The sequence below is a fragment of the Scyliorhinus torazame genome, chromosome 7 (genome assembly GCF_047496885.1).
Source record: "Scyliorhinus torazame isolate Kashiwa2021f chromosome 7, sScyTor2.1, whole genome shotgun sequence".
Taxonomy (NCBI): Eukaryota; Metazoa; Chordata; class Chondrichthyes; order Carcharhiniformes; family Scyliorhinidae; genus Scyliorhinus; species Scyliorhinus torazame.
In genome coordinates, this window is record NC_092713.1 from 250,344,772 (window position 1) to 250,364,135 (window position 19,364).

General features: G+C 45.5%; 1 long non-coding RNA gene across 2 annotated transcripts in view; it reads left to right on the top strand.

The window, feature by feature from the left end:
* LOC140426941 (uncharacterized) overlaps nucleotides 1-18,961 on the top strand; it is a 148,386-nt gene extending 129,425 nt beyond the window's left edge. For both annotated transcript variants that reach the window (XR_011948351.1, XR_011948350.1), the window contains exon 3: nucleotides 18,108-18,961. This is a non-coding gene — a long non-coding RNA (uncharacterized lncRNA). The remainder of the gene's footprint in view (nucleotides 1-18,107) is intronic.
* The last annotated feature ends 403 nt before the right edge of the window (nucleotides 18,962-19,364 follow it).

Sequence of the window (19,364 nt, forward strand, 5' to 3'; positions counted from 1 at the left end):
GACAAGTGCGTTTTTAGCACCAATCGGCTAGCCATTCTGGGCTACGTAGTGCGCAATGGGATAATAGGCCCCGACCCCGAACGTATGCGTGCCCTCATGGAATTCCCCCTCCCGCACTGCCCAAAAGCCCTGAAACGCTGCCTGGGGTTCTTTTCATACTACGCCCAGTGGGTCCCCCAGTACGCAGACAAGGCCCGCCCCTAATACAGACCACGACCTTCCCTCTGTCGACAGAGGCTTGCCAGGCCTTCAGCCGCATCAAAGCGGATATCGCAAAGGCCATGATGCGCGCCATCGACGAGTCCCTCCCCTTCCAGGTCGAGAGCGACGCCTCCGACGTAGCTCTAGCGGCCACCCTTAACCAAGCGGGCAGACCCGTGGCTTTTTTCTCCCGGACCCTCCACGCCTCAGAAATCCGCCACTCCTCAGTGGAAAAGGAAGCCCAAGCCATAGTGGAAGCTGTGCGACATTGGAGGCATTACCTGGCCGGCAGGAGATTCACTCTCCTCACGGACCAACGGTCGGTAGCCTTCATGTTCGATAATGCACTGCGGGGCAAAATCAAAAACGACAAGATCTTAAGGTGGAGGATCGAGCTCTCCACCTTCAACTACGAGATTTTGTATCGTCCCGGAAAGCTGAACGAGCCGTCCGATGCCCTATCCCGCGGCACATGTGCCAACGCACAAATTAACCGCCTCCAAACCCTCCACGAGGACCTCTGCCACCCGGGGGTCACTCGGTTTTTCCACTTCATCAAGTCCCGCAATCTCCCATACTCTTTAGAGGAGGTCCGTACAGTCACAAGGGACTGCCACATCTGCGCGGAATGCAAACCGCATTTTTTCAGGCCGGATGGTGCGCACCTGATTAAGGCTTCCCGTCCCTTTGAACGCCTTAGTCTCGATTTCAAAGGGCCCCTCCCCTCCACCGACCGCAACGCATATTTTCTTAATGTGGTGGACGAATACTCCCGCTTCCCATTTGCCATTCCCTGCTCTGACATGACCGCGGCCACAGTCATTAAAGCCCTGAACAGCATCTTCACACTGTTCGGTTGCCCCGCATACGTCCACAGCGACAGGGGTTCCTCTTTCATGAGTGACGTGCTGCGCCAGTCCCTGCTCAGTAAGGGCATAGCCTCAAGCAGGACGACCAGCTACAACCCCCAGGGGAACGGGCAAGTAGAGAGGGAGAACGGCACGGTCTGGAAGGCCGTCCTACTGGCCCTACGGTCCAGGGACCTCCCAGTTTCACGGTGGCAGGAGGTCCTCTCGGACACTCTCCACTCCATCCGGTCGTTATTATGTACGAGCACTAATCAAACGCCTCATGAGCGTCTCCTTGTCTTCCCTAGGAGGTCCTCCTCTGGAACGTCGCTGCCGACCTGGCTGGCGGCCCCAGGACCCATCTTGCTCCGAAAGCATGTGCGGGCACATAAGGCGGACCCGTTGGTCGAAAGGGTTCACCTCCTCCACGCGAACCCGCAGTACGCTTACGTGGAGTACCCCGACGGCCGACAGGACACGGTCTCCCTGCGGGATCTGGCGCCCGCCGGCAACACACACACACCCCCGACACCATTCACCCAACCCCCCCCCCTTCCTGCCACCGCTGCACCCCGCGACCGCCCCCTTCCCAGGAGGATCGGTTCCCCTCCCCTCAGGCCCGACCAAGAATAAAGCCCGAGCTGAAACTGTAAGGCTCCCGGAGACGACAACACCGGTACAAGCACCACCACCACCACCGGGGCCGAGGCGATCGGCACGGACGACCAGACCGCCCGACCGACTCGTGGCGTCGATCTAAATCAAAATATGGACTTTTCACAAGAACATTTTGCTTTTCTCCCTATACCCTCTGTAAATAGTCGAAACAGGACAAAATTGTCCAATACTGTATTGCCATGTGAATGTTTTTTTTCCTCCCAGGACCAGCCCTGTAAACCCTTACCACCATACGAAGCATCACCCCGCCGGGTTCATTTTTGACAAGGGGTGAATGTGGTAGTATGTATTGGGGGTCATGTGGGACTGGAAGCCCTAATGTCATTGGCTGACAGATCCCGGGTCCTGGTTGGCCGTTGACCTCTAGCTCCACCCTGAAGGCAGAGTATAAGAAGCCGGAGTCCTCCCCCGCAGGCCATTCTACTATCGAGCTGCGGGGGAACAGACACGCTGAATAAAGCCTCATCGACTTCACTCTATTCGTCTCACGGAGTCTTTGTGCGCTACACACCTTATAAAAGCAAATTACTGCGGATGCTGGAATCTGAAATGAAAGAGAAAATGCTGGAAAATCTCAGCAGGCCTGGTCTTCACAGATGCGTTGGACCTGAATCGGAACCACAGGGACTTCACCCTGGGCTGGTAAAGATGTGGTGGGAAGGGGAAAGTGGGAGTGGGTGTGTGCAGAGAAAGTAAGGTTCAGGTGTGAGTGGGAGAGGAAGGTCTTAGGGAAGGGGGATGAATCTGGAAGGGGGAACACGTGTTTGGGGGGGGGGGTTGAAGCTGGGAGGGGGAAGAGATGTCGGGGGGGGGGGGTAAGGTGTCCAGGGGAAGGAGGGATTGCAGATGGGGGAAGGTGTCCGGGGCAGAAGGGAGGAGAGAGCTGGAGGGAGTGTAACAGGAAAGAATGGTGCAAGTGGGGAGTATGGTGCATGGGGGGAGGAAGTTGTAAGGGAGGGAGTTGGGATGGGGGGGGGGGGGGAGATGTCTGAGGGAAGACAGAGTTTGGAAGGGTGTAATTGTAGGGAGGAAGGTGTAAAGGGACGAAAGAGAAAATGCTGGACAATCTCAGCAGGCCTGGCAGCATCTGTCGGGAGAGAAAAGAGCTAACGTTTGGAGTCCGATGACTCTTTGCCAAATTGCAATCCTCCGTTGCCTCGACAGCAGCGTCAATGCATACCAGAACACATATATAGTTAATACCGTTTGCATATCATTACCGGGCCCGACCCGGTATTCTTCAGGGCCTCCGCGATTCTCCTCCTCCGATGGGCCGAGTTCACGATGGCACGGTTCACTTGTGCTTTCAAATATCGTGAAACAGGCATGGTGGCTGATGAAGGAGAGAGAGGAGGTAAGATACAGAGGAGCGACCGTGGCTGCTGGGCTGGACACTGGCCGAGCTGGCTGGGATGGGGGAGGGGCCTGCCAGGCTGCAGGGGGGGGAACAGGCTGAGCATCCGGTGTGACCTTCCACCGGATTGGGGCGGTGCCAATACACCTCCATACACCACCCACCGGCAGCTCACCCAGAGCAACACCCACATTAACCCTTACGGGGGCACTGGGCCTGGCTGTAGTGTATATCCGTGGTGAGGGCACTGCCAGCCGACGGTACCTCTGGCATCAGGGATGGGCAGTAAGGCCAGAGGCCCCTATGGTGCCGGCCACCGACTGGGCCAGGGGTGTGGGGATGGGGGGAGGGACATGCAGGGGCAGAGACCACAGTGCCAACCTGGGCCACCATGTTGCACGTTAGACCTGTTTGGTCATGGGGGTACTCACCATGCTAGCATGTCGGCCTTTCACCCCTTGCAGACAATGGTATTGGAATTCAACCAGCAATAGTGGCCTTCCTGCTAGTCACCGCGGCCCTCGGGGATGCCCTGCGGCAGTACGAGCCAGATTTTCTCGAGGAGAAGGAGGAAGCTGCAGAGCGGAGCATTCCGCAGAGGGACATGTGGCAGCCGCCAAGGTTGGAGAGGCCGAGGAGGAGGAGGTGCCGCATAAGGCCTCGTGTATACAGGCACCGCCTGTCATTCGAGGACCTCGAAGACTCTGACTGAGCAGTGCGACACACTGCCAGATCATGGCACACCTGGTACCGTGGGGATATGGGGGAGGACACCTGCTCCCGGTGCCCGTCAAAGTGATGGTCGCCCTGAAACTTTACGCCATGGGGTCCTTTCAGGCGCCAAGTGGGATCTCACAAACCTCGGTGCACAGATGCATCCGCGCCGTCACGGAGGTCCTATAATCCAAACCAATACATGAAGTTTCTAGCTCTTATTTTGATATTAAGGAAGCTGCATTAAAGTTGATAGTGTTCATGCTTTTGTTTGTCATTATGTTGCACTGCAATTTGTTCCCAATCATCTTATTAATTAAGGATACAATAACTTGATTTATTGTTGTCGTGGTTGATGAGTCTTGGTAACATAGCTGCACAGTACATTTGCAAGGCAGCAGGATTGTGTTTGATGTATACTGAATAAACATGGAGAGGTCTTTTGCCCTGCCTTTGCAGTGGTACATTCTTATGTCTCCTGATTCTCTATAATTCATGTCCTCTCTGAGCTATGAATTTTCAAATCGCATTTTCAGCAATTTTAGCTCACAAGATATCAATAATAAAAATAGACAACAGGCAAGTACATGTGCACTTAAGAAAACAGTGCTATTTTAAAATTCAATCCGAACATTTTCTGAGTACTTTTATTTATTAACTTGAACTCAATGTTAAATGGATGTCTGTTAGCATACAAGCTTCAGTGAGCATTGCCTTGTTAAATCTACTTCAAATGCAGCAGGTATTTTTTACCTGTGAAGAATGTAAAATGGCTTGTTTTTCCTTAAATTTGCTGATTCTGCTTTTTGGCTAAATAACTGGAAAATAAATCTGTAAATTGTTTGTTTAGTTACAAATGAACTGTAGCAATCTAAAAGTTTGTGGCTATATTTGAATTAGGAATAAAGAGTGGCAATAATTAGCCCATTTGAAAAATAAATTCCAAAGATTTAAAATTGAACCAAAATTTGTGATGAATAAAGATGGCTGGGGAGCCTACCACTTTATACCTATTAGTGCCTCCACCCCTCGCCACCTGGTAGAATGGCTACAATTCCCTTTGAGTCCCAACAACATTGTCAGGACCCAACACCCTGCACATATGTAATGAAGATGTGGAGATGCCGGCCTTGGACTGGGGTGAGCACAGTAAGAAGTCTTACAACACCAGGTAAAATCCAACAGGTTTGTTTCAAATCACTAGCGTTCGGAGCACTGTTCCTTCCTCAGATTAATGAAGAGGTATGTTCCAGAAATATATATATAGACAAAGTCAAAGATGCAAGACGATACTTTGAATGCGTGCGTTTGCAGGTAATTAAGTCTTTACAGATCCAGAGAGAGGGGTAACCCCAGGTTAAAGAGGTGTGAATTGTCTCAAGCCAGGACAGTTGGTAGGATTTTGCAAGCCCAGGCCAGATGGTGGGGGGTGAATGTAATGCGACATGAATCCAAGGTCCCGATTGAGGTCGTACTTATGTGTGCGGAGCTTGGCTATAAGTTTCTGCTCGGCGATTCTGCTTTGTCGCGCGTCCTGACGGCCGCCTTGGAGAACGCTTACCCAAAGATCAGAGGCTGAATGCCTTTGACTGCTGAAGTGTTCCCCGACTGGAAGGGAACATTCCTGCCTGGTGATTGTCGCGCGATATCTGTTCATCCGTTATCGCAGCGTCTGCATGGTCTCGCAAATGTACCATGCTTCGGGACATCCTTTCCTGCAGCGTATGAGGTAGACAACATTGGCCAAGTCACACGAGTATGTACCGCGTACCTGGTGGATGGTATTGTCACATGTAATAGTGGTATCCATGTCGATGATCTGGCACGACTTGCAGAGATTGTCATGGCAGGGTTGTGTGGTGTCGTGGTCGCTGTTCTGAAGGCTGGGTAGTTTGCTGCAAACAATGGTTTGTTTGAGGTTGTGCGGTTGTTTGAAGGCAAGTTGTGGGGGTATGGGGATGACCTTGGCAAGATGTTCGTCTTCATCGATGACATGTTGAAGGCAGCGAAGAAGGTGTCGTAGTTTCTCCGCTCCGGGGAAGTACTGGACGACGAAGGGCACTCTGTCGGTTGTGTCCCATCTACTGAGGAGGTTGGTGCAGTTTTTTGCTGTGGCGTGTGGAACTGTCGATCGGTGAGCCGAGCACCATATCCCGTTCGTATGAGGGCATCTCTCAGCATCTGTAGCTGTCGTTATGCCCCTCCTCGTCTGAGAATTTCCCTGTGTATACGGAGGGCTTGTCCATAGGGGTTGGCTTCTTTAATGTGTTTAGGGTGGAAGCTGGAGAAGTGGAGCATCATGAGGTTATCCGTGGGTTTGCGGTAAAGCGAAGTGCTGAGGCGACCGTCCTTGATGGAGATGAGTGTGTCCAAGAATGCAACCGATTTTGGAGAGTAGTCCATGGTGAGTCTGATTGTGGGATGGAACTTATTGATGTCATCGTGTAGTCGTTTCAGTGATTCTTCGCCGTGGATCCAAAGGAAAAAAATGTCATTGATGCATCTGGTGTATAACATCAGTTGAAGGTCCTGTGCGATGAGGAGGTCTTGTTCAAACTTGTGCATGAAGATGTTGGCATATTGAGGTGCGGATTTGGTCCCCATGGCTGTTCCATGTGTCTGGATGAAAAACTTGTTGTCGAAGGTGAAGACATTGTGATCCAGAATGAAGCGGATGAGTTGCAGAATTGCGTCTGGAGATTGGCAGTTGTCAGTGTTGAGTACTGAAGCTGTTGCAGCATTGCCGTCATCATGGGGGATGCTGGTATAGAGTGCCAAGACGTCCATTGTGACGAGGAATGTTCCTGGTTCAACTGGTCCATGGGTGCTGAGTTTCTGTAAGAAGTCCGTCGTATCGTGACAGAAGCTGGGTGTTCCTGGTACGATGTGTTTCAAGATGCCCTCGATGTAGCCAGACAGGTTCTCACACAGGGTCCCATTGCCTGACACGATAGGACGGCCAGGTGTGTTGGCCTTGTGTATTTTCGGGAGGCAGTAGAGATCTCCAACGCGGGGAGTACGTGGGATGAGAGCACGTAGGGTGCTCTGAAGGTCTGGATCCAAGGTCTTGATCAGTCTGTTGAGTTGGCGAGTGTGTTCCTTGGTCGAATCTGCAGGTAACTGTAGTGTTCCTGTTTGTTGAGTTGTCGATACACTTCTTTGCAGTCGTCCGTTCTGTTAGGTATGACGGTGGCCCCTCCTTTGTCTGCTAGTTGTTGATGACGATGTTGCGGTTGGTCTTGAGAGTGAGGATGGTGTTGCTTTGTGCTTCGGTGACATTCGGGGCTGTCTTGTGAATGCGACTGATGAATCTGGCATTGACGCAACTCCTGATGTTTGAACATACATGTCGAGTCTATGTATGAAGAACTCCAATAGCTGTGTAAATTCCCTTGCCACCTACTCGATGGAAAAGGTTAAAATTCAGAATGGCAAATTCCTGGCAGGTTACCAATGGGTCAATTTATGCAAGGCAAGTGGGGTTAAAATCATCCCACAGACTAGAAAATTATCACTAAATCAATCATTTCATTTGACTGCTTTAATAATGGTGTTGTTCAACAAATTAATAATAATAATAATAATCTTTATTAGTGTCACAAGTAGGCTTACATTTACACTACAATGAAGTTACTGTGAAGCAATAGTGCTAACCACTGTGCTACCATGCCGCCCAAAATAAGTTTTTATTATGGGAAAATACAGAATCATAGAGTTGCTATAGGCCATTGCCAGTGTTGCCTCTCCAAATTTACTGAGTGCCACTTTAATGTCTTCTCCCCACAGCCCTGCTTTTCAGTTAATAATCCAATTCCCTTTTAAATGCCTTGATTAAACCTGCCTCCACCACACTCTCAGGCAGTGTATTCCAAATCCTAACTATTCACTGCATGATGAATTTTCTTTTTATGTCTCCATTGCTTCTTTTACCAATTACTCTTGTTCTCAATCTTTCCACCGGTTTTCTCATATCCACTCTATCCAGACCCCTCATGTTTTTAAATAGCTCTATCAAATTTGCTCTCAATCTTCGCTTTTCCAAGGAAAATAGGCCCAACCTCTCCAATCTATACTGTGTATAATCATTGCAAATCTACATAGCACAAATGCTTGATATGGAACTGCAGGATTTGTATCCTAGTCATGCAGATTGTGTGTGCAATGGATTAAAATAGCCAGTGCTTGCAAAAGACTTTAAAAGATCTGCTAACCAGAGTTCCTTTAATGCCATGCAAATGAAGTGCTGAAGCAATGTTCTACAGCAGTATCCCATCTATGGAATGCAGTATTGATTCAGCGTCGTGCAGGGATAGAATCAACATGTTTATGGCTATAGAAGCTCACAAGTGAAAATATAGCTGCCACTATCAATTCTGCTCCCACAGGAGAATCATCAATTTGGAAATCAATGAGCTTTATTTGCAGCATTTAATTTTTGTGTCTCTTGAGATGTACAAACAAGAGAAAGTACAGGACTACAAAATGCTCTGCAGCCTTTGTGACCTGTCTTCATTTTGAAAATTCCTTCTTCTAAGCTTGTGCCCGTGTTTCCTAGTTTGAGAGTTTGTGACAATAATGCACATATTATCGGGGTCAATTTATTTGTTTGTTTAAGGGTCTTGAATAATACCTTTCCTAAGTATTCTCTTCTTTAAAGTTAACAATCACAGGATCTCCTCATAGCTCAAGGGCTATAATTGGTTTGTTGTTCTTTGCGCTATGTTAAATGTTCAATATTCAATAAATTATATGTTTGAGCTGCACGCAGAAAAATACTTTTCACAGTACCTCGGTTCATGTGACAATAAACAAATCCAATCCAATCCAATCCAATATAAGTATATTTGCTGGAGTACAGCAACTAGAACTGTGAATTGTATTCCAAATATACTCATATCTGTGCAAATGTACAAATGGGATTTATGCTGCATCTCTCTGCCCATGCATCTCAAAATCTGGTGATTTTTGCTCTCTGTTGTCTCAATCATTCTGTGATGTTGGTCCCAGTGCACTATCCATCAATAATAACAGCAACTTGAATTCATACTGTTTAATGTAGTAAAACATTCTAAGGTGCTTCACATGAGCATTAGCAAACAAAGTTTAAGATAGAGCTACACAAGGAGATATTTGTCCAACCCTTCCATTGAGTGGCAAACGCTGTCGGATTGCCACTCCACTAATTTTTATTTCCTTAGTCTGGAGCCCACATTTTTTAGCCAGGTGTCCAGCCCAGATCTGCTGAGAACTATGCAGCACTGCTGCTCCTGGAAGCCGTGCAAGCTCATGGCCGGAGGGGGGGGGGGGGGGGGGGGGGGTGAAGCCACGCCCCCTTTTTACGGTGCTATCTGCCATAAACCGGTAAGTTTAATGCGCCAGCCACTTTGACAGGAGAGAATGTAAATGTGTGAGTTTGAGTTATGTGTGTAGGGTGGGTCAGAGCATGTGGAGTTGTCGACGTGCGGGGGGATGGGGAAGAGTTTGGTGGTCAAAGGAGGGGTAAGTGGGGTTCGGGATAGTCAAGAGTTCAGGAGAGTTGGTGGGTCAGAAGGATGGGGGTAGTTGGAGGGGTGGGGATGGTAGTTGATTCTTCGAGGGAAGGCGTACTAGTCATCCGGGGTGTCCATAGTACAGTTACCTAAGGGTTAAACCTGGTTTTACTCCTTCTATCCTGTCCTAGCTAACTTTCCTGCTGAGAAAGTCGGAACCACCCAAAGTCTTTAAATCAGCATTTCTGAGGGTTCCGGATGCAGAGCAATTACTCCAGGGAAATTGAAACTTCCCTGGCAATTCCCATGCAGTCCTTGTCTGCGACTTCCAAGGGGTCCCCCAGCACAGCTTCCAGGGTAGCACTAGGGTACAACCTTCTAGGGAATGGAAGATCTAGGCTATTATGACAAGTGTGAGGTGATTAATTTTGGGAGGATAACCATGGAGAGACAATATAAACTAAGGGGTATGAGTAAAGGGAGCAGCAGAGGGATCTAGGTGATTATGTGCATAAGTCATTGAACGTGAAGGGACAGGTGGAGTGAGCAGTTAATAAAGCAGACAATATCTTCGGCATTATTAATACGGGCATAGAGCACAAGTGTAAGGAAGTTATGTTGAACGTATAAGACACTAGTTAGACCTCATCTGGAATATTGTGTACAGTTCTTGGAGCCACGCTATAGGAAGGATGTGAACGCATTGGAGGGAGTGCAGACAAGGTTTACAAGAATGGTTCCAGGAATAGGAAACTTCTGTTATGTGGATAGATTGGAGAGGTTGGGACTTTTCTCTTTGGAAAGGAGAAGGTTGAGAGGAGATTTGATAGAGGTGTTCAAAATCATGAAAGGGCTGGACAGCGTAGATGATAAAAAAACTGTTCCGGCTCATAAAAGATTGAGAATGAGAGGGCACAGATTTAAAGGGATTTGCAATGGATGAAAATGCAATGTGAGCAGAAACTTTTCACACAATGAGTAGCTTGGCTCTGAAATGCACTGTCTGGAAATATGGTATTCAAGAGGGTGTTAGATGATTAGTTAAATAGAAATAATGTGCAGGGTTGTGGGGAAAAGTCAGGAGAATAACACTGAGCCATAATACTCATTAGGATAGGCCACTGGCCTCCTTCTGCACCGTAACAATTTTGCGATGACTTAACACTTGGTCAAAGAATCATAGAATCTACAGTGCAGAAGGAGGCGATTCAGCCCATCGAGTCTGCACTGGCCCTTGGAAAAAGCACCCTACTTAAGCCCACACCTCCACCCTATCCCTATAACCCAGTAACCCCACCTAATCTTTTTGGACACTAAGGGCAATTTAGCATGGCCAATCCACCTAACCTGCACATCTTTGGACTGTGGGAGGAAACCGGAGCAACCGGAGGAAACCCATTCAGGCATGGAGAGAACGTACAGACAGTGACCCATGCCGGGAATCGAACCAGGGACCTGGAGCTGTGAGGCAACAGTGCTAACCACTGTGGTACCGTGCCGCCCACGAGGTTGGTGTTAAGGAGGGTCTTAAAGAGAGAAGAAAGAAAGAGGGGTAGAGAAGTTTGGTTATGGAATAATTAAAATTGGGGGTATTCAAGAGGCCTTTAATTGGAGGGGTGCAGATATCTCAGAGGATTGTGGGGCCAGGGAAGAATACAGAGATAGGGAGGGGCAAAACCATGGAGAATTTGAAAACAAGGTTGCTAAATTTTAAATTGAGGCTTTCCTTAGCTAAGAGTCAATGTAGGTCAGCAGGCACAGGGGTGAGAGTGAATGGGCTTTGGTATGAGTTATGACATGTATTACGGGCCAGGGTTTAGAGAACCCCAAAGTGTATCATGGAGTTCACCTGACCCACAACTTTGAATAGATTTTGGTTATGGGGAGCACAAGGACCCACTTTACAGGTGTGATGCAACAGAGAACTAAAAGATTTTTTAAACAATAAAACAGTGTTTATTCTATGAATCCAGTTAACATTTTTAAACACACACAGTAAACATCTTAGCAACTGTCAACTCAAATAAAGAATACAGTACTCTATAAGTAACCCTTAATCTTTCTTTATAACATCCAAAATACAAATACCCTCTTTAACACAGAGATCAGATTCAAATTATCTACTGAGAGCAGTTATCACTTTGACATCCGCAAATGATCTGGAGACAGTCAATAGATTGCAGAGAGAGATCCTTATACAGCTGCTTGCTTTGTCTGCTGCTATCCAGCTCTGAAAATGAAACTAAAACTCACAGACACACACCAGCTTTTGTTCAAAGCGAAAGTAAAAGCAGACAGCCAGCCCAGCTCCACCCACACTCTGACATCACTGCAGTCATTTGTCAAACACCCATTTCTTAAAGGTACACCCACTACAGCTATTTGATAAACACCCATTTCTTAAAGGTACTCTCACATGACACCTCCCCCCAAGAAAAAAAAACCCATCAACTTCAAGATGGTTTCACTTTTCACCTTTTCACTTTCCTTTAAGAAATATTGACTGTGAATATACGTTTTTTTCTAAACAAAACAAAACACGCAAACATTTATAATAACATAGTCCATTTTAGTTCTTCTTCCTCCACCGAACCTGCTGCTTTTCATCATATTCGTGACAAAGCATCAGCTATCACATTTTCTCATCCTGCCATATGTATTATTTTTAAATGAAATGGCTGTAACAATAAACTCCATCGAAACAGCCTTGCATTGTTATTCCGGAATCGCTCCAAAAGCGTCAATGGATTATGATCAGTATATATAATTGTGCCAGATGGATTGCTGGTCACATAAATGTGAAAATGTTGCAAAGCCAGCACCAAGCTCAAAGTCTCCTTCTCAATCGTTGAATACTTCTTCTGGTGAGAATTGAATTTCTTTTAAAAATAACAAATAGGCCGCTCTAGTCCTTCATCGTCGTCTTGTAGAAGCACCGCACCTACACCCACATCACTTGCATCAACAGCCACTTTGAATGTTTTGGTATAATTTGCAATGGCTAACACAGGAGCAGTGGTTAACACAGCCCTCAGGCAGTCAAATGCCTGTTGACACTCCGCTGTCCACTTAAATTTGCTACGCTTCTATAGCAAGTCAGTCAGTGGAGCAACCACACTGCTAAAATTTGGCACAAATTTCCGGTAGAATCTACTCATGCCAAGAAATCGCATTATTTCCCTTTGTGTTGCGGGTATCGGAAACTCCCCAATAAGTTTTGTTTTCACATCCCGTGGGACCATTCGACCCTGTCCGATTGTATGGCCAAGGAAAGGGACTTGGGCTTTTCCAAATTCACTTTTGGCTAGGTTTACCACCAAAGCCGTCTCCTGAAGTCGATCGAATAACTCCATCAGATGCTTTAAATGTTCCTTCCATGTCTGACTGAAAATGACCAGATCGTCGATGTATAACGCACAATTGGGCAATCCTGAAACAACTTTATTAGTTAACCGTTGAAATATGGCTGGGGTGTTTTTCATGCCAAATGGCATAACTTTGAATTGGTATATACCATCAGGAGTCACAAAAGCTGAAATCTCCTTCGCCATTTCAGATAAAGGTACCTGCCAGTAACCTTTAAGTAAATCCAGTTTGGAAATAAAAGCTGATTGTCCCACCTTCTCAATGCAATCCTCCAAACGTGGGAACCTTGCTATAACCCACACACAATCATTGGGTACCGGCCGGTTTTGGTACCATCACTATGGGTGAGCTCCATTGGCTGCAACCCTCTTCAATTATGCCATTTTTAAGCATATCTTCAATCTCTTTGTTAACCTGTGCCAATTTCAAAGGGTTAAGTCTATATGGATGTTGTTTAATTGGAACAGCATTTCCCACATCTACATCATGTATAGCCATTTTAGTACTTCCCAATTTATCTCCACAAACTTGCCCATGTGATATCAATAACCCTTTCAGGTCACTCTGTTTTTTCTCTGGAAGGTAACTCAACAATTTATCCCAATTTTTAAGAACATCCTCGTTTTCCAATTTAGTTTGAGGTATGTCAAATTCAAAGTCATCTGGATTTGGTTCGTCACTTTGAGTTTGAATCATTAAAACTTCCTCCTTTTGCTCTCCTTGCCTTTCAAAGTGACTTTTAAGCATTTTCACATGACACACTTGGTGAGTTTTCGTCTATCTGACGTTCTTACCACATAATTCACCTCACTTAATTTCCTTTCAACCTGATAAGGTCCACAAAACCTTGCTTTAAAGGTTCACCTACCACTGGTAACAATAATAAAACTTAATCTCCACTGGCAAAACTACAAACTTTGGATTTCTTGTCCGCTACTTGTTTCATCACCTGTTGTGCAACTTATAAATGTTGTCTAGCCAATTCACCTGCTCTATTTAATTGTTCCCTAAAATTTGACATGTAATCCAATAATGTAAGTTCCGATTTCTCACTCACCAATTTTTCCTTAATCAATTTAAGTGGTCCTCTTACCTCATGACCAAAAATTAGTTCAAAAGAACTGAATTTGGTTGACTCATTAGGTGCATATCTAATTGCAAACAGTACGAATAGAATTCCTTTATCCCAATCCTCTGGATAATCTTGACAATAAGTCCTCAACATTGTCTTTAGTGTCTGATGCCACCTTTCTAACGCTCCCTGCGATTCTGGATGGTACGCAGTTGATTTAAATTGTTTTATTCCTAAGCTATCCATAACTTTTTTGAATAACCTTGAGGTAAAATGTGATCCTTGATCCGATTGTGTTTCTGTGCGTAGTCCATATCTAGTAAAGAATTTAAGTAATTCCTCCACAATCTTTTTAGCTGCAATATTGTGTACTGGAATGGCCTCTGGAAATCTTGCAGACACACCCATTATAGTCAAACGATATTGATTCCCACTTTTTGTTTTAGGAAGTGGTCCTACGCAATCAAATAAGACTCTTGTAAAAGGTTCCTTAAATGCTGGAATGGGTATTAAGGGCGCTGGTTTTATCACTGCTTGAGATTTCCCTATCACGTGACATGTGTGACATGATCAACAAAATTTAACTACATCTCTACATAGTCCAGGCCAATAAAAATGTTTTTGTATTTTAGCTTGAGTTTTCCTTACTCCCAAATGACTTCCCACTGGTACCTCATGTGCTACTCGCAACACTTCCTTTCTATACCCTACCTCAATACCACTTGATGAACATCTGCCCACTTTTCATCCACCTGCCTATGCAAAGTTCTCCATTTTCTCATCAAGGCATCACTTTTACGGTAATAACTCTGATATACACTTAGATTTCTCTTCCGTGTATGCTTTCTGATACATCCGTTTTATTTCTATATCTTTCTGTTGCATCTCCGTCAATTTTCCTGAACTAAAAATATCCGCCTCATCCTCCATCTGTTCTTGTTCTTTTTCAACCATCTGATCAAAAATCGTTTCTGATACTTGAACTTCAACTTTATCTTCACTCTTTGAGTTCTCCTCTTGTCTTAACCTACTACACAATCTGGAAAAATCCCAGGATATTCGTCCTTCAACACTTCAGTTCTCTGATTTTCCATTGGCTTATCAACCACAGTAGGCATCACTCCCACCTATAGCGATCCAGCTATATCATTACCCAAGATAAACTGTATTCCTGGACAACATAGTTTCTCTATTAATCCTACTACCACTTCACCACTCTTCACTGGACTTTCCAACCTTGCCTTATAGAATGGAACACTACTCTTCACACCCTGAATTCCACATATTACCATCTTTACTGGCAATATCCTTCCCAAACTACATAACTCCTCACCTCTTACCATTAAAGATTGACTAGCTCCCGTATCTCTTAAAATTGTGACTTCCTACCGGCTCCTCCTCATACACATGAATAAACTTTACCCACACAAGTAAATTAATTAAAGAGATCTGGCATCTTCTTATCAATCACCTCTTGATCAGGCTGTACAATCTTTTGCATCTCCTTCACTTCACTTGGGCTTTCCTTTACCACTTTCACACAACCCACTGTCTTATCCTGTTTACCACATCAGCCTTTCCTGTACTTTTCTTCAACCACCAACACTGTGACTTTACGTGGCCTAGTTTATTACAGTAAAAACATTTGAAACTTTTAATTTCTCTTCCACCCTCCTGGATTTCCTTTTTAATCTGATGTACACTCTCCTTATTATCTCCCATTAGATCACATTTACCTTTACCACTTGAGTATTTCTATTTTCCCCAGTTTCTATCCCTCACAGGCTGAAACTGATGTCGGAAACCAAGCTTTGATTTACGAACTAATTCATAATCATCTGCCATTTCTGCTGCTAACCTCACAGTTTTAACCCTCTGTTCTTCCACATGAGTTCTCACTACATCAAGAATTGAATTTTTAAACTCCTCCAAAAGTATAACTTCTCTGACAGCTTCGTACATTTGGTCTATTTTCAGTGTTTTTTAGTGTGGCTTCATGGTATAAATAGAGACAGTATTTGTCAGCTTTTCCTTTTCTTTGAAACACAAATGATCAAATATTGCAACAAAATACTTTTTTAAAAAGGGAAAGTATATTGGGGTAACACACATTAGTCAGGAGCACCAGTCTATAATTAGGACTACAAAACCAACATATTATCATATCCCACTTGAAAATAAGTTGATGTTATAACTATTTTTATGTTGTCATTAAATTATTGTGTAGTAGATCTTATTCATACCTGAGTATAAAATTGACTTGCTACAATCTCTAAACAATATGCTGCATATAATCTTCCAAGTACTGGCATTCAGAACACAGACCCATTACTGAATGAATTGATATTTGTGGCCTATGCGCTCTAAACATCCTAAGATGTATTATCATTGACAGGCTTCTGAGGAATATGGCATCTCAAGAGACCATTTCAATTGTTATCAAGTAAACAGACATTAATGAATGATGGATAAGCTTTGACATCCAGGCATTATTTTTAATTTTTCTTTATAATTGCTTAAGCTATAGAAATAGCTAAGTATCACCCTCAGCTCAGTGTTAACCCTTTTGGCTATGAGCCAGAGGGGTAATATTCACGCCGCTTGTCTGGTACCGCTGGTAGCAGGCAGCAGCCACGTTCAACAGGGTGGACAAGTCGGCTCTGTGAAGCTTGCTGGTCAGTGGACTGCTTGCGATTGGGGTGGAGCAAATTTAGGTGGGAGCGAAGACTTTCGGGTGCATTTTCGAGCTCCATGAAGGTGCTGCTGCCCTGAAGGTGCAGAAGGCTACCAAGAGATAGAACATCCATTTTGCTTAGTTTTGCTCTCTTTACTATAGGAAGGATATGGGCTGCACGGTAGCATTTTGGTTAGCACAATTGCTTCACAGCTCCAGGGTCCCGGGTTCGATTCCGGCTTTGGTCACTGTCTGTGCGGAGTCTGCACATCCTCCCCGTGTGTGCGTGAGTTTCCTCCGAGTGCTCCGGTTTCCTCCCACAGTCCAAAGATGTGCAGGTTAGGTGGATTGGCCATGATAAATTGCCCTTAGTGTCCAAAATTGCCCTTAGTGTTGGGTGGGGTTACTGGGTTATGGGAATAGGGTGGAGGTGTTGACCTTGGGTAGGGTGCTCTTTCAAAGAGCCGGTGCAGACTCGATGGGCCGAATGGCATCCTTCTGCACTGTAAATTCTATGATAAATTCTATCTATGAGTTCAGTGGACTGATTCCTGGGGTCAGTGGATTATCCTTTGAGAAGAGATTGAGCAGACAAGGTTTTGCAAGCTACGAGTTCTACACTGTCCTCCTCACAGCTTACAATACTTCCAAGTTTTTTATCATCCGCAAACTTTGAAATTATCCCCTGCACACCGAAGTCTAGAAAGAGGGAATGGGAAGGAGGACAATATTATTACCACTATTGTTTAAAGCATGGATCCCAGAAATGCAGCATAGGACAAATGATCTTTATTTCTGATTCCTGCAGACTGTCAATCTGATACCTGTCTGAGTCATTTACAATAACAAAGGCTTTAATGGTTTGATTCATTTTCTTGATCAACCATCATTATTTTCCAAACAACAATAGTTACACCAGAAAAACTGGCGTCAAAAGGCCACAGATTCACTGCCTTGCAGGGGGCTAGCAGGCAGCTGTCGTAGAGCTCGCAGCTCCAGCTGCCGATACAGCCCACCGCACGTCCAGGTCAGAGGCTGCGCATGCGCACGGCGGCGGCCTCCAGCGGCTGCACCGTGCTCCATGTCAGACTCAGCCCGCAGACCTGGACCATGGAAATAGTGCCCCCGATCGGCTGCCTGCCCGACCCGGACCTCCCGCACAAAGAAAACCCAGTCCTGAATGAGGCCGTCCAATCGGCCCTCCCCCGACTGTGGCGGCCCTGGACTGAGTCCGCAGCCGCCACGTGGGTATCACGGACGGTGGGATCATGAGTGGTCCACGCCGTCGGGAATTGGGCAGGTCGGGGACGGAGAATAGCGGGGCAGGCCTCAGGCGATGGCCTGAGGCGGTGGATAATCGGCATGGCATACTCCTGAGTACGCCGCTTTTAGGGGGAGGGGGGACGGAGAATCGCGGAACAGGCACTGGTCCCGATTTCGTGCGGGAAACTGGATTCTCCGCCCCATCGTCGAACGCAATTTCGGCATCGGGGTGCAGGGAATCCAGCCCCTGATTTTTATTATTATATTAAGCTGCTGACTATTGAAATAATTTTATCTTGAAGCTGTTTGAGATTGCCAGGAACGAGTCTTCTCTCTTTAATCAAGGTCAATATGTACACTGTTGTATATTTGGAAAATTTAAGTCAATGAATGTGTTTCTGCAATAATCTATTTTTACAACCTGGTTCTCTTTTGTGTTTAAATCTAGCACCACCTAGCTGAAAAGTGATGAACAATGGACTGCAGAGCAAACTGAAATAAATTGCTAATCATTGAATTGCAGTAGACTAAGGCAGGAGACGTAGTACTTGAGTAAATGTATTTTTTTCAGCTGAATTACTAAACAAGACATTGTACCAGGGATAGTACTAATAGGGTGCATACCAAAAAGATTAATTATGCAAAACATGTTTTTATTGATTTTTATATTGATTCAAGTCTGACGCAGCAGAATTTTGATGTCCCTATAATAGAGAGTTGAACCATCTACAAAATTAAAACAATAAAATAAAGTTCTGGCTGAGGTTGCAGATTTTAATTTGAAGTTAGAAATCCTGCTTTGGCTGAGGGTTTGATGGCAATGTAATAGCTACATTTTATAGGATGCACCTATAGATTTCTGCAGTAGTACAGCAATAGGCAGCCTGCATAGCTCACATGCATTAACTCTGATAAATGAAGAAGCTTTTTGTATGCAGTGGATGTGCCATGCTCACTGTTCAATTGAAAAAGAAAAATCTGAAGTTGACTGTAAGCGAATCTTTCTGCCTCGACTGTTGAAAATGTTTTTTTTGCCACAGCAGATTTCATGCTCTGTCGCATACTCTGTCCTCTTTCCTCATCAAGGCTGAAACCCTTAAGAACGTTAGCCCTAATTTTAACACAGATATAAACAGGGCTGATGTCTGGTTCAAATAACAGTACTTACTGTGGTAGTCACCACTAGTTGCATTACATGTATTACGGCACTGCCTGTATAGTAGAGGTACATGGGTAAATCCCTGCCTGCTGGCTCCGCCCAGTAGGCGGCGTATAAATGTGTGTGCTTGCAGCCATTCTGGTTCCAGCTACAGGAGGCACATCTTTGCTCAATAAAGCCTCGATTATTCCACTACTCTCGTCTTTGTGGTAATTGATAGTGCATCACTTACCAATGCATCCACATCCCAGCCCCACTTCCATTCTATCTTTGCATTCTCAAATTCAGTCCAGGTGCCCCCCAGAGGCAGGCTTCATGAATACACAGAAATCAGGATCCTTGTGACACCAGGCTGGATTCTCTATCTCGCAATGCCGGAAATGCAAATCATGATCAGTGGCGAATCAGGTATCCGGCAAAAATCGAGGTTTGCACCAGGCGCCGATTTGGGTGCCGTGCTGCGGTCTCTCCCTGGTGGTGAAAACGAAGTTTACCCCCGCGCCAGTGGGGGCATGAAAACCATCATTTGCTTTCATTTAAAAGTAC